General features: G+C 35.1%; 1 protein-coding gene across 6 annotated transcripts in view; it reads left to right on the top strand.

Moving 5' to 3' along the window:
* Nkain3 (sodium/potassium transporting ATPase interacting 3) overlaps positions 1 to 14520 on the top strand; it is a 614497-nt gene that overhangs the window by 323039 nt on the left and 276938 nt on the right. The window lies entirely within an intron of this gene.

Raw genomic sequence — 14520 nt, forward strand, 5'->3', positions numbered from 1 at the left:
TCTAGTGAGAAGAAAAGTAGTAAAGAAAGAATTTTGACTCTCTTCTAGTAATACAGTGAAAAGAAAATTGCACCCAGTCCTCATCTCCAAGCCTCTCCTCACTTTTATGTATCCTATCCCTTTCTCAGCTGAAATAGATGTTAATGATCTGATTAACATATTAAACAATAGTTCAGGAGAGGCTGACATTTCCCAAAGTTTTTTGGTCAATGATGAAAGTAATGAAACTTGTCAGTTTTCAGGCCAAACCTATAAATGCCTTTGTGGTCTGAAAGGTCAGGTAAATTAAGGGGAAATAGAGGGCTGCGCTAGCACAGCCTTCGTGTGGCGATCCTGAGTGCTCTCAGAAGCCGCTGAAACTAAGCGGCCTGGCATTAATTCCCGCCAGCTTCCTGGTATTGATTAAGAAGTAATCGCAAGTGCTCATTTGTGGGCATATTAAGAGATAAGTCCTTTTCAGAAGGTCGTTTACATGTCTTCTTTTTAATTAATATTACTGACTTGAAGATTTGCAGTTAAATTAGCCCATTAATTATAAAAGTCATCCTTCTGGAAGTAGGAAAGGACCATTTATTTAATGTCAGAGCCAGGTTTTCAATAAGTTGCCCTTTCTCCTGACACCCTTCCAGAGAAGGTCTGAAGTTCTGAATTCTGAGTTTAGTGTGTAATCATGCTGTAAGCTAACTCACTATAAATGCTGAGTGTGTGTGTGTTCTATAACTTGAAAAATATAGTGAATCATACTGCAAAAGAGTGTCTTTTCCTATCTGCCACTCAATGATCAATGATACCTTCAATGTTTTATCAGTCTTATTGCTAAGCTTACTGTATATAAAAATATAATTTCTTCAAATTTGTCATTAAAATAGCTGTATTTTGTGTTTTTTATACTACAACAAAAGCTTTTCTCTAAGTCACAAATATTCATGTTTTGTTTGTTTATTTTTGTGATACTGGGATTATAATCTTGGCCCTTCACAATGAAGGACGTTCTCCACCCTTTTTCTAATCTTATTTTTTTTTTTTTTTAATTTGGAGGCAGAGTCTTGCTAAGCTATTAAGTTGCCAAGGCTGGGCTTGAACTTGCCATCCTTCTGTCTCAGCCTCCCAAGGTACTGTGCTTCCAGGCTCATGCCACTGTTTTAATTTTAAGGTCATTGCAAATTTACATCACTCATAAGAAATAATATAGGGAAATCCCATATACTTTTTTTCTAGTGTCCCTCAATTGTAACATATTGCAAAACAATAATGCAGTATCACAACCAGAGTATTGACTTGGGTTCAGCCAATATACAGAATATTTCTATCACCAAAAGATCCTTTGTCTTACTCTTTATAACCAGCCACACATACTTCTCTTCCATCTGATTATGAACTCTTGAGAATCACTCATTTCTTCCCCTTTTCCATAATGTCATTTCAAGACTATCACATACATGGAATTTTATAGTATGTGATCTACAGGGTCATTTCACTTAGCATACTGCTGTGGAAATTCATCCAAGATACTACATGCATCAATACTTTATTCCTCTTTACCTCTGAATAGTATTCCATGCTGCCCATGTGCCTTAGTTTATCTAACTACTTGCTCATTAAAGGACATCTGGGTTAGTTCCACTTGTTTTTTATTATGAATTAAGCTGCTCTGAATACTTGTGTAAAGGTTTTGTTTGAATATAAATTTCATTTCTCTGAAAGAAGTGTACAAGTGCTAAATCATTTTATAGTTAAATATTTAATTTTAAAGAAAACTCTCCAGCTGTTTTCTAGTGCATCTTTTTACATCCCAGCTATCAATGTGCACATTATCAAGTTTCTCCACATCTTCACCAGCATTAGCTACTGTCTCTATTACTGATTAGAGCCGTTTCTATAAGTGTATCATGATAGCGTATTATGGATTTAATTTACATTTCTTTAACACTTATGATATTGAATGTATTTTTATGAACTTATTGGTTTTATTCTCTTGATTTTTTTGAATTCAGTTATTTAGTTGTTTTAATTGTTGAGTTGTAGGACATTTTTTGCATATTTTAGATCATAGACTTTTCCCAGACATACGATTTGTAAATATCTTCTCCAGGCAAACAGCTTGTCTTAGTATTTTATTAACAAGTTCTGTTAACAGCAAACATTTATAATATGGATGAAATCATCAACATTTTTATATATAGTCTATGAGTCAAATCTAAAAACTATAAAGCCTAATAACTCTTTGCCTTAACCAAAACATAAAGATTTTTTTCATCTTTTTCTCTAAAAGTTTTGTAGTCTTGTTTGAATTTAAGTTTATTTATTTTGAGTTAATTCTTCTAGTTCTTCTGTACAAGTGGTTTCTTTTCCGTGGTTTCAATATCACCCATGATTCAAAAATATTTCATAAAAATTATAGAAAAAAATTATAGGTTTTAAAGTTTACACTCTTCTTGGTAGCTTGATGGAATTTTGCAATTATCCCACTTTGTCCTGCCCAGTGCATGAATCACCCATTTGTCCAGGGTATCTTACCTGAATATACTACCTACCTATTAATCACTTAATAACCACCTCAGTTATCTGATCTGCTATCTTAATATTATAACATTTGCACATAAGTTTCTGCATTATTCGTGGTTTCAGGCATTCACTGGGAGTCTTGGGAATACATCCCACATAGATAAGGAAGGATTAGCAATATTGTTTTTTTATTCCTTGTATAGGATTGAATTAATTTGTTCGCAATGGGAAAATTGCGTGAGTTAAACTAAGAAATTCACAGAGTAAGGTTAAGATACAAGAGATATAGTTGAATATGAGCTGAAAATTAACCACTGTTCATTTCAATAAGCTTGAGATGAAGGATCTCAAACTGACTATGGGCCTAGCAATCTATTTTTCTGATTTCTTTAAGGTCTAGCCCAGGGTGTGCAATCACCTCTTCACTCTCCTCCCCTCTTTGTTTTGGACTTAGTGAAGCTTCATTTCACCAAACCCACTTATCTTCTTGCTTTCCAGTTGTTATTTCTCTTTCTAATTATAAAGCATATCAATGTAATGATGAAATTGGCAACTACATTCAAATACTATAAAACATACTACTCAAGAATCAAATTACTCAAATATGAAATTTGTGTACATAATAACTGTGGTATTTCCCTCCTGCACCCAAAAAATATAAATAAAAGAGTTAGAGTATACAAGTAGTTGTTTATGATCTAGATATCTCTAACACAGATGTCTAGATTGAGAGGCAGATAATATTTAAGAATGCTATTTAAATTAGCAAACTAGGATCAAAATTCTCAAAGGAAGAGAGAAACATCCCAGACACAGCACACTCTAGAAAAAAACCAAAAACTAAGAGAAATTCACAGATCTGGTAATGGGATTGGTAAACAAATATTTATACTTTTCTTTCCCCATTGACCTCATAGATTATAATTGTCATGTTCTTTGTGGCCTATCAAAATACATCAGAGTCAATGTTTTTTTAATAGAATATATAAAACAAAATGGTGAAAGTAGAGGAAACATTTATCATTTGCAAGCTCTACAAAGACTCAAGAGCCTCCAGAGGAAAGATAAAGAAGCAGCATCTCTTTGGAGAATTCCCTACCTTTCTATCTACAAAGGAAAAGAAAATCTCGAATTTGATGTCATTAGCTCCAGAAGAAATATGACTTCAGTATTACCCTGTAGTTCATAGCAATGAAAATTTTCTCAAAATCACTAGCAATAAATCATGAGGGAAGCAAGAGCCAGACCATAAGGAACCCCTTTATCACTAGCCCAATAGATGATGTAGAATATTAGTGTTCTACAAGTATGATGATGTCAGAAAAAATTCAAATTGCTTTAAATGTATATGGATGCTCAACAGACATGAGATGATGAGATGATTATTAGAGAAACAGTGGCCATAATAAAGGGTTGAGTATATTGAAAGTTGACAGTAGATGGTTCAGCACCAATTAAAATTTTGTAATAATTTAATGCAAGCCAAAAGGAAAACTATGATTAAAGTTTAAACAGTTGTATAGATATTAATTTATATAGCAATTTATAAAGTTTACAGTTAGGTTGAATTTTTTAATTGGTATGATTTATCTTCATGCTTTTGTACATAAAATGTTCGGTATGGAATATATATTTGCACTGAAATAACAATACTATAATTTGAAGAACTGCCTTATGCTGTGATTTTGACTGTTTCAAAGCCTAATACTCTCAGCACATGTTAATCCTTCACATTTCCTTCATCTATTCATTTGTTAATCAGTTCCCATGACAACTAGGCATTGTACTGAACACACGAAGCTGGGTTTGGATTTTAGAAGTAATAAAAATGACTGTAAATTAATGCTACTGACTGTGCAAGCATTATCTTATATTTTTATGAATCAATAAGCTTTCCTTTTAGAGAAATTTTGGAATTCAACAAACCTGAGAAGAAACTGCAGAGAGTTTCTATGCACTCTCTGTACCATGCACATGTAAATCCCTCTACTACTTCTGATGATATTCAGTGTCATAACAATGGGACGTTTGTTATAATTGAGCAACCTACACTGAGCCATCATGGTCACCCGAAGTCCGTATGGTTCATGTTAGAGCTCATTCTAATTAGTTTACATTAAAGTTCACTCTTGATGTTGCACATTCTATGAGTTTTACAGGTTATAACACCAGCATAACATCAAACAAAACAGATTCACTGCCCTAAGAATCCTTCCATGCTCTGTTTTGTTGGTCCCTCCTTATTTACCTCCCTTATTTACAGCCCTCCACTGTAACTCCTGGCAAACACCAACGCCTTCACTGTCTCCACAGTTTTGCTTTTTTCCATAACATACTGTTAGAATAATTTTATTCAGACTATACTCTTTTCAAATTAGTTTTGCTTTGTTTTTGTTTTTGTTTTACATAGTAGGTGGCATCTAACTTTTGGCCATTATTAATAAAACCACAATAAACATTCACTTGTAGTTTTTGTGAACACATTAATTTTCTATGTATTCAGGTAAATATAAAGAACTGATTCCGGTTCGTGTAAGACTGCATTTAGTTTTCTAACGAACAGCTAAATTGTCTTGCAAAGTGATTATATCATTTGCTTCCCACCAACAATGAATGAGTCCCTGCTGATCAACATTCTTACCAGCATTTCTGATACTGGCCTTCAGATTCAAACCATTTTACTACTTGTGTGGGCATATACTTTATTTTCATTTGAATTTCTCTAATGATGTACGATGCCAAACATCTTTTCAATATACTTTCATTTTATTTATGTTTCTTTTGTTGTTGTTAAAATGGCTATTTATTTTACTCATTTTAAAAATTTGTCGTTTTCTTATTGGTGAGTTTTAAGAATTTTTTATATATTATGGATAACAGTCTTTTATCAAATATGTCTTTTTCATATTTGTTCTCCCAGTGTGTGGCATGTCTTTTCATTTTCTTAATACTATCTTTTATAGTAAAAAAGTTTTAAAATTCAGGGAAGTGCTGATTACAATTATTTCTTTCATAGACATGATTATGCCTTTGACATTTTATCCAAAAGTTGTCATAACAAAGTCGATTTGGCTATTCTCTTATTCTATATTTTACAAATTTAGTTTTGTGATTTACGTTTCAGTTTGTAATGTAACTTGTATTAATTTTCGTGTGATGGAAAGTCTTCATCAAAAATCTATTTTTGATGGAAAGTGTTTATCAACATAGATTATTTCTCCATTTATCTCCATTTCTCCATTATTTGGCATACTTCATCATAGATTTAGAGTTTTTCTGTTCATAAATTTTGTACACATTTTCTTAGATGGTAATAATGATAAGTTTAAAATTTCAGACTCATCTTTTGCAAAGTTCATTTGTTGGAAAACAACTTTTTCATATGAATTTTGCATTCTGTACCTTGTTATAACTGTTTGTTTATTGGTTGCAAAGTTTTTTTTTTTTTTGTGGGGTATGTTTTCAGACTTTTTTATATAGATAGAAAATCATGCCATCAGTGAACAAAATCAACTTTATTGCTTCCTTTTCAATCCATATATTTTATTTTAATATTGTAATAGCTTCTATTTACAGACTAATGTGGAAAACCATGGAGACAAGGAACATCTTTGCTTTGCTTCTCATCTTACTGGGAAATCTTGAGTTTTCTTGTACTTCCACTATGTAGTTTGAACCTTTTGTAATTGTGTGAAAGCCCTTAGACACTATGTGTGACTTTTTTCTTTCAGTCTTATCTTTCTTAAATTTCAATTGTCATATCCTCAAGCTCAGAGATTCTCTCCACAATGGATGAGCCTATTTAATGAGTCTATCATATTCTTTTCTTTCTGCCTCTTGTATTTCTGCTTTGTTCTCTCTTTCAGTTTCCTTCTCTCTATGGTATTGTCTACCTGTTCTTCATGTTGTCTACTTTTTTCAATAATGTCTTAACATACTCATTAATTTTGTTTTCAAATTCCTACTCCGAAAAATTTACTTACTCTATCCTGTCTTGTCTAACTTATCTAACTGATTTTCATTTTTGTCCTGTCACTTTAGCTGTTTCTTTTGTCTGTTAGACATGATAGACTGGTTAAATAGAACTATACTAAGAATGTCTTTAATAATATTTTGGTTATGTGAGAGGGATGAAGCACACTATGGCTTTTTTGATGACCATGTAACTCTTGGCCATAACTTCACAAGTGACTTTTAAGTTTCTCTCCCCTGCTCCACCATGGGGGAGCATGATGGATGAATGAGGCCATCCCTCTCCAACATGGAACAAACGTTGGTTGCAGCTGGCAGTTTCTTTCCCCCAAGATAGATCAGTTTTAATACAACTCTGCAGACTAGGCACTAGTAAAATACATGTTCTCCTAAAAAGCAGCCTGTGTGTAGAAGAAAATGCCCTATTGTATTTTAGAACAATTTTCCCCCTCCCTAGAAGGAATTTTATGGGGAGTCTCAATATTCACTGTAAAGACATGGTAGATTTCATGAAAGAAAACTCACAAAAGTGAGGGTGTTCGTAATAATTAAGTGTCTATAAATAATTTTAAATACTCAAACTGCTCCAGATGGAGCCCCATGTAATACAGTTCAGGTTTCCCTATCCTAAAATTGGTTTCTGTTCTAGTAAGTTGTGACTTTCTATAACTGCCTGTGTCTCCAGTTTGGTGGGTAGTAGTTGAGGGACCCCTCTGATATTAGTTGTCTGATGGATCAAAAGAGTTCCCAAGTTTTTAATTGGTTGAGCTCCAAATTTTTGCTGGCCCACAGTGGTGGCTTTTAACCTTATATGCTGAAGGAGATATTGGAAGTCAATGTTCTTTTGTTTAACTTTCAAAAGAGTCTCAAAACATGAGCACCAATGTCTACAAATAGATTAGGAAATTACAATTTGTCTGAGGCATTATAGCCAATAAATGAAGAGCATATAAAAAGGCTGCTTCATCATATAAAAACTAGGAAGCCACCACTGTGAGCCAGCAACAAATAGGAAGTTCAACCAAAAACTCAGGAACTCTTCTTTGGTCCAACAGACAACTGAGGTCAGTGGGTCCCTGATTCAAAATCTAAAGTATGATGACACGCTAAATTATGTAAAACCAATAATTATTTTGTTTCATTTGAAGCCTGTCTTTAACGCTTATAAATGTTATGACCCAAGAATGTTGATTCATATCAAATCTTAATTTCATCATCTGAAAATAGCCACATAGTATTTCCTGTCTCATGAGGCTGCGATGCGACAATTCCTTTGACAGAGAAATAATCAGTGTGTGAATTCCAGAAGAGGAGGCACTTCAGTTAGCCTATGGAGTTAAGAAAGGCTTCCAAGAAAGTAGAATATAAAATAAGAAAGTTGAAAGGTGAGAAGAGTTAGAAATAGCCAGTCTCTCTGGCCGAAGTTCTCCTTTTTGTGCTATGAGCACTGTTTTATTATTGATATTATTATATACAAAGAAACCTCAGAGCAGTGAAGATGACTAATAATTATCAAACTATCATTACAGTAATTTCAAACATTACAGAATGGACTTTCCATGAATTAGCACAACACAATCTGCTAAAGTTTAATGATTAAGGAAATTGAGGCACTGTGAGATTTAATAACTTGTATATGGTTAATAGGTTATAAGTTCTGTACTGGGAGCATGCTTTATTTTTGAAAAGGGAAATTTTCAGATTCACTAATGCTTGAGATAGTCTTCTGTTCCTTAATTTCCACTCTGGCATGAAAGCACCTGAGGGAGTCTCTTTCTGTACCACGATATGCTGGGGGAAAAGGGTATCCAGTGATTTCGTATCAGTGTGTCTTGAAGCCATGAAATATACAGCATCCCTTTCTGTGGAGAAAAAGTGGAAAGCAAAGAAGGCATTGTTCCTGGTATAAACTCTTATTTCATCCTGGACTTGGTGAGTCCCATAAGTAGGAAGGTTGGATTCAGATCAATGAAGAATCAGAGCTAATTCTTACTGAGCAAACATAGCACGTGGCTTGATGGTTTCATACTAGAAAGCATCAGGTACACGAGGTCATGGTCTTCTGATTATCTGGACACTGATTTCAGTACCACTACTGAAAACCAACTTCTGTAGCAGTTTCCAGGGTGAAGGAGGTGGATGTGTGGAAGGTGATGAGTTTTCTTGACTAAAGATAGGAACTGGGGACATACTCTTAAGATTTGCATTCCAGCCTCCTCTGTTGGTTCATGAGCAAGTCATTAGTTGTGAGTCAGTGTTCTCACCTATAAGATGTGCCTAATAATACCATGTTCATCTTAGGGTGGTCATAAGCATTAAATAAGGCAGATTATGTGAAGTGTAGAGAACAGAACCCGATACCCATTCAGTGAAACAATTTAAAATAATACCAGGTGTTCACTGACAGCATTTTCTCCTAGGGTTTAAGTACTAATTTCAGACAATAAGTCACTGACTTTTGCATGTATGTTGCCAAATTTAACTCTGTTCAACATTTCACTGAACTATCAAGGAATAATTAGGAAGTTTCCTAAGGTGCTTTCTAACTTGCTAATTGCATAATGCATGCTTGCTACTTCTCAAAAGGAGATGCTGGTGGCCAGATAAAAGAGGGGGAGCTAAGTAAGAATGTTATCCTCCTCAGGAAAGCCTTGAACTCTATCCCAAATTCCTAGTAGCAGGAGGGAGTGAAGAGAGACAGGATGTACTAGCCTGAATGTGAAGTTCTCCATTCAGATTGTGACCCTTACACCATCTACAAAATAATTATATTATTCTGTCTCAAGTTAATTTTACAATTTGAGAAATATGACTTTCAGTACTTTACACAATTAAATGTGCTTTATATCCTTGTAATGAGCTGACATCAATACACCAATGTAACTCACCTTAAAAGGTGCATGTGCTAGGAGCTTGTGGTTGGTAAAACAGTTTTTGTGAATAACTTCGCAAGGCCAATTAAGCAGTCCTTTTTTTAAACATGACTAGAACCAGGGATGGAGGGTACTGGGAGTGTTCCTTGTGCTATTCTAAGAGTGAAGAGTTAAAACTTCTTGGGGTATGTAGTGTTCAAGAGCTGACATAGAAAATGAGCTGGAGAAGAAGATGGTCCAGTTCTGCAAGTTTCACATGCCTTTAAAAGTGTCTGGTGCCGTCCCTGACATAACCTGTTTATTCGGAAGACTAAAAGGATGATGGGGACAGTAATTGCAACTTACATTTTCACAACTCTTTTCCAATTTGGAAAGTTTCTTAGCATTTGATTAGGTCACCTGGTAAGAGAGGGGACCAGAAATATATATTTTTGCACCATCATTTGCTTGCTGGTTTCAGGACTTGAACATAGTAGAAGATAGAAGATTACCAGAGGCAGAAAGGAGACTGTTGAGGCAGTAGTGTTCTGTATCTTGGTTCTACCATTTACTGTGCATGTGCATTTAGACTTGCTCTCAACTCCCACTGAGATGCAGAGACCATAACACCTGCACACAGATTGTGATGTAGATTAAATAAGATTCCACATCCAACAGACCTCCCCCAGCATTAATAATATCATTTTTCTAAGATCTGTCAAAAAACCATTCCTCTCAAACACTGTAGGTGGTCTATAATAGTTATATTCCCTTCACTGCGACTTAGATTACTACCCTGCCTCACAACTGGGAGCTCCATAGGCCACAAAGGTCAAAGCTTTGTTGAAAACTGTAAAGGTATGTAGCCTCATCACTTTAGGAAACATCATGAGGCAGAGCCTGGAGAGGAGAATAGGCCATATCCAATTTTGGGTGAGTCACGTGCTCATGCTCCAATGTCATTATCATAGTACTGAACTAAGTGCTCCTCTATGTTGTCTCATAGCAAAATACATTATTGATACACTAATGTTTTTCCTGCTAGGTTAATCTGTTGTTATTTGCATAGCAAATTTTAAATATTTTGTCATCTGTATTTGAAACGAGGATGTTTCTTAATGAATTATATCATTACCTAATTAGCTTTATCATTGCTAGTTTATTTTTTTCATTTCTAAGCTAAATATTTTATTTTTTGAGTTGTATAATGTTACTTCTTCTTTTATATTATTAAATAATTTTAAGAAATTTTCTACATTTTGTTATACCTCTGAAAATACTAATAAGTAGTTTTCCTTTCCTCTCAGTATTACTTATCTCTAATCTATACATGTTTTATTTTCTTGCACATAGCACATGATCACAGTTACCACTTTACGATGTGTTCCAGTTTATTAAGTTTTCATTGATTTTGCATGCATAAACCATGGTTTTAGACAACTGCGTGTTACATGTTGGTGTCTATGTTCTTTCCCAAATGGCAACTTCTTTGTGGGCAGTGACTATCTTTTTTTCTATTTTCCTTTCACATTTTGTCCTGTCTGGAATGCAGTAGTCCTTTGTACATTTTTATTGGATGAATACGAGCATATATGGCTTCAATTTATTTTACTTTCACTAAAGCAAATAAACATTTAAGATTCTCAAAAATATCTTTTTGAAAACATTTTCTCCTTTCCAAAATACTTAGTTTATGTAAGAAACTGTCTCAGGGCTGGCAGTAGTCAAATGAGTAAACTTTCCTATACATGAAAGAAAGACACAAAAGTGAGCAGATAATTCTAGTAATATTCACAAATCATTTGTGCCAGATTCTGATTTAAAACTTCACATGTGAGTGAATTTTATCCTTACTAATGTCCTATAGTAAGTCATTTTCTTCTATTTGTTCATTTAATTAACATTTCAGTTACAGAAGACAAAGCATGCTTTTTAGTTTTTCTGTGGCTCAGTTTCCTCATCTGTGAAATGTAATTTTATTTATTAAATAACTATATTTTATATGTTTGCTAGCTTCCAAGCAGTAGGAATACAGCAGTAAACACCATGAAAATTATCTTTTTTTTTTTTTTTTGGTCTTTTTTTCGTTTTTATCGGTACCAGGGATCGAACTCACAACTGCCAGCTTGTGAGAAAGGTGCTTATGCCGCTGAGCTAAATCCCCAACCCCTTTGAAAATTATCTTTACCCCCATGGTTTTATATCCATAACAGTGCTTACTGGTAGAATTTTCGGCATGGCTAAAAAGATAGAAATATGAAATAAAAGTGGCCTTTATTTTAAGAATGCAGAGAGAGACTCCATGATCTCCGGGGTCTGCTTTCTCTTTGCTGGATGTGTGGTGTGGGGGCATACATGTAGCCTAGGTTTGGGGTGGAGCCTAAGGAGCATTATTGAAGCACAGGTAGCGCACTGGAATTCATTTTGCGCCACAGGTAAATTGCTTAGGGGCGGGGAAGGTGATCTTCCACCTCCCAGCCCTGCAACATTCACTTTAGGGCAAAATCCTTTCACTAGGAAGATTAAATAAGATGATAAGGTCATTGCTCAATACCCTTGGTGCTTGATTACAGTACTCCCCATGCTTAGATACTAAAATCCATAGACACTCAAGTCTCTTATGTAAAATGGTATAGTGTTATAATGTATGCACCTTGTTCTGAGTCATTTAAATCAGCCTTAGATACTTACAGCTCTTAAAATAATATAAATTCCATGCAAATAGTTACGCTGTATTTTTCAGGGAATAATGACAAGGAAAGATGTATATACATATTGAGTATGGATATAGTATCTTTTTCAAATATTTTCTACCTGTGATTGAATGCATCAATGCAAAGCCCACAGAGACAGAAGGCCAACTTTATTAGTAAATTTTCTGAGATCCATATTAACACATAGAAGGCACTCAATAAATGTTACACATTATTATTATGCAAAGACATACATAGCCTAAGTGTATTATTAATTATGAAGGATTGAAGAAACACTATTTCAATATAAATTCATTATCACTAACTGAAGAAAATTTTGTTAGGCTGAAATGAACTTAGCAATTATATGCTGCTTAAAATTAGAAAATACTGACATTTTAAATTTACTTTATTTAGAATTTGAATTTATGGAATATCTAATGTTTGATTCATTTTGATTTTTAAAAAGTACATATTAATAGTTCCAGTGCAATTACATTAGACAATTGAAAATATTAATTTGAACTATAAGACTATTCTGTAAGATGGAGACCTTTCTTCCCATTGATACAAATTATGTTCTGTAGTACAATGAGGTGTAAACCACAAAAAAGACAATTATAATGGGATTTAACCTAATTAGTGCTGAAGCACTGAAACTTTTCATTGAAACTGACTATATAATGAAGCTTTGGTTCTTAAAAACTCACACTTATGCAAATCAAGTCACCTTTACAAAGCCCCACCCCATCCTGTTCCTTCTCTAATATTTCAGGCTTTGCTGAAGACATGACCATTCTGCAATTATCTACTCTAGAAACATGAAAAAAAATCTTTCTATACCGTCCTCATTTTCCTTGGCCACAGTGTACCAAAATTATTTTCCTAAAATAATGTTTGTTTAGGTCAACTCTGTATTTATAACCCTTCAGGAGTTTCTCACAGCTTTCAATGAAAAGCCAAATATTTAATGAGTTACTCAGAGTCCCTCATGAAGTCGCCTTTGCTGAATTGTCTCCTTTCTCTGACCTTCCCATTCAGGTATGCATTCCATCTGTTCCAAATGCATTTCAGCTTCCAGAGACTTTTGTGCTTGTGTATCTGTGGAACAGTCCTGCTACTGCTACCCCTTGACATCAAATCTTCATTTTAAGTGCCACATTCCCTAGAATCCTTCTAAAGATATCTCTCTTCTCTGAGTCCCCAGGATACCCAGCTTCTTTGCATTCTACCTTCTGTGCAGTAAGCTGGTCTGGCTGGTATACACCAACTTCTGACTAGATTTTAAGTCACTTTGGAGTGTGTGGCGTGTATTACAGATGTGTTAATCACTCGGCCTATCACAATGCCTGGCACAGGGTGGACATCAGATACTAATGTATGATATACTTATGACCATGGCCACAGTCCAGCAAACAGTTGTAAATCTCAAAATGCTGCAGCAGAAAGAGGCCTCCCCTGTGGACAGGTCCATCTGTGGCTGACACCTTTTTCTACGTGCACCGGATCCCAAGTGTGAGAGCAACTACTTGTATGGGCTTAATAGTTTATCAACCTGTTTAGCATGTATATATGTTTAATGTGATCTGTTTAACATTAACCTCTTTTGAATTGAAGCACCTATCATTAACACTTCCAGGACTATAATTAGGAAATACTGGTTGAGGGTATGAAATGAAACTACCAAGATACCATCTACAGATATTAGCCTAAACTTTAGATTGATAGGATTATTTCCAAAAGATGAAAAGTATTTCCAAGAGATGAGAAGTATAAAACAAATGAGGCTTTTATTCTGAGAACATGGAGAGAGATGACTGGCCCCCCAGCCGCTGAAGTCTGGTGATCTCTCTCGCAGACACGTGGGGTGGGGGAATATAAGTAGCCTAAGCTTAGAGCAGTGCCCTAAAGCCATTAGAAATGCACAGGTATCTCACTGGCACACGTTTGGCGCCAGGGGCAGATTCTGAAGGGTGGGGGGGGTATAGGGTTACAGGTAAATCTCTAGGGGCAGGGGAGACAGGAGCTCCCTGATTCCAGCTGAGGCTTTTTCTGGCTACAGTGTCTGGTCAGGGCCAACAATCCTTTCATATCCCGTCTTATGATTATTATGAAAAGGGGCAAAGATTTCTCTCTTTAACTACTTAATGCTGGCAGGGGGCGCTGTACTGGAGCCTAGAGGAGTCGACGGGATGATGGTTGATGCCCAGGTAGACGCTGATGCCAGGTGTTTTAGCCAGGACAACTTCACTGGTGAATGCACATATGTCAGACTGGAAAAACAAAGAGACATGATGTTATAAGGAGACATGGCACTGTCATATTTAAGGACCCAGGTGAGGTAGAGAGAAAGGTCCCTTTGATTTAGACATGTTATTCTATGAGGATGACGTTGAGGTAGGGTTATTATCATGGTCAGGTAGAATTCTGAAAAATAAGTGTGAGGTTAGAAGGAGTGAAATTATGAGAGGTGCTTACTCCCCCATCTGAAAGTATAA

Source organism: Cavia porcellus, unplaced genomic scaffold (assembly GCF_034190915.1).
Source record: "Cavia porcellus strain 051 isolate PalLab524CR breed Dunkin Hartley unplaced genomic scaffold, mCavPor4.1 scaffold_10, whole genome shotgun sequence".
In the NCBI taxonomy this organism is placed as follows: Eukaryota; Metazoa; Chordata; class Mammalia; order Rodentia; family Caviidae; genus Cavia; species Cavia porcellus.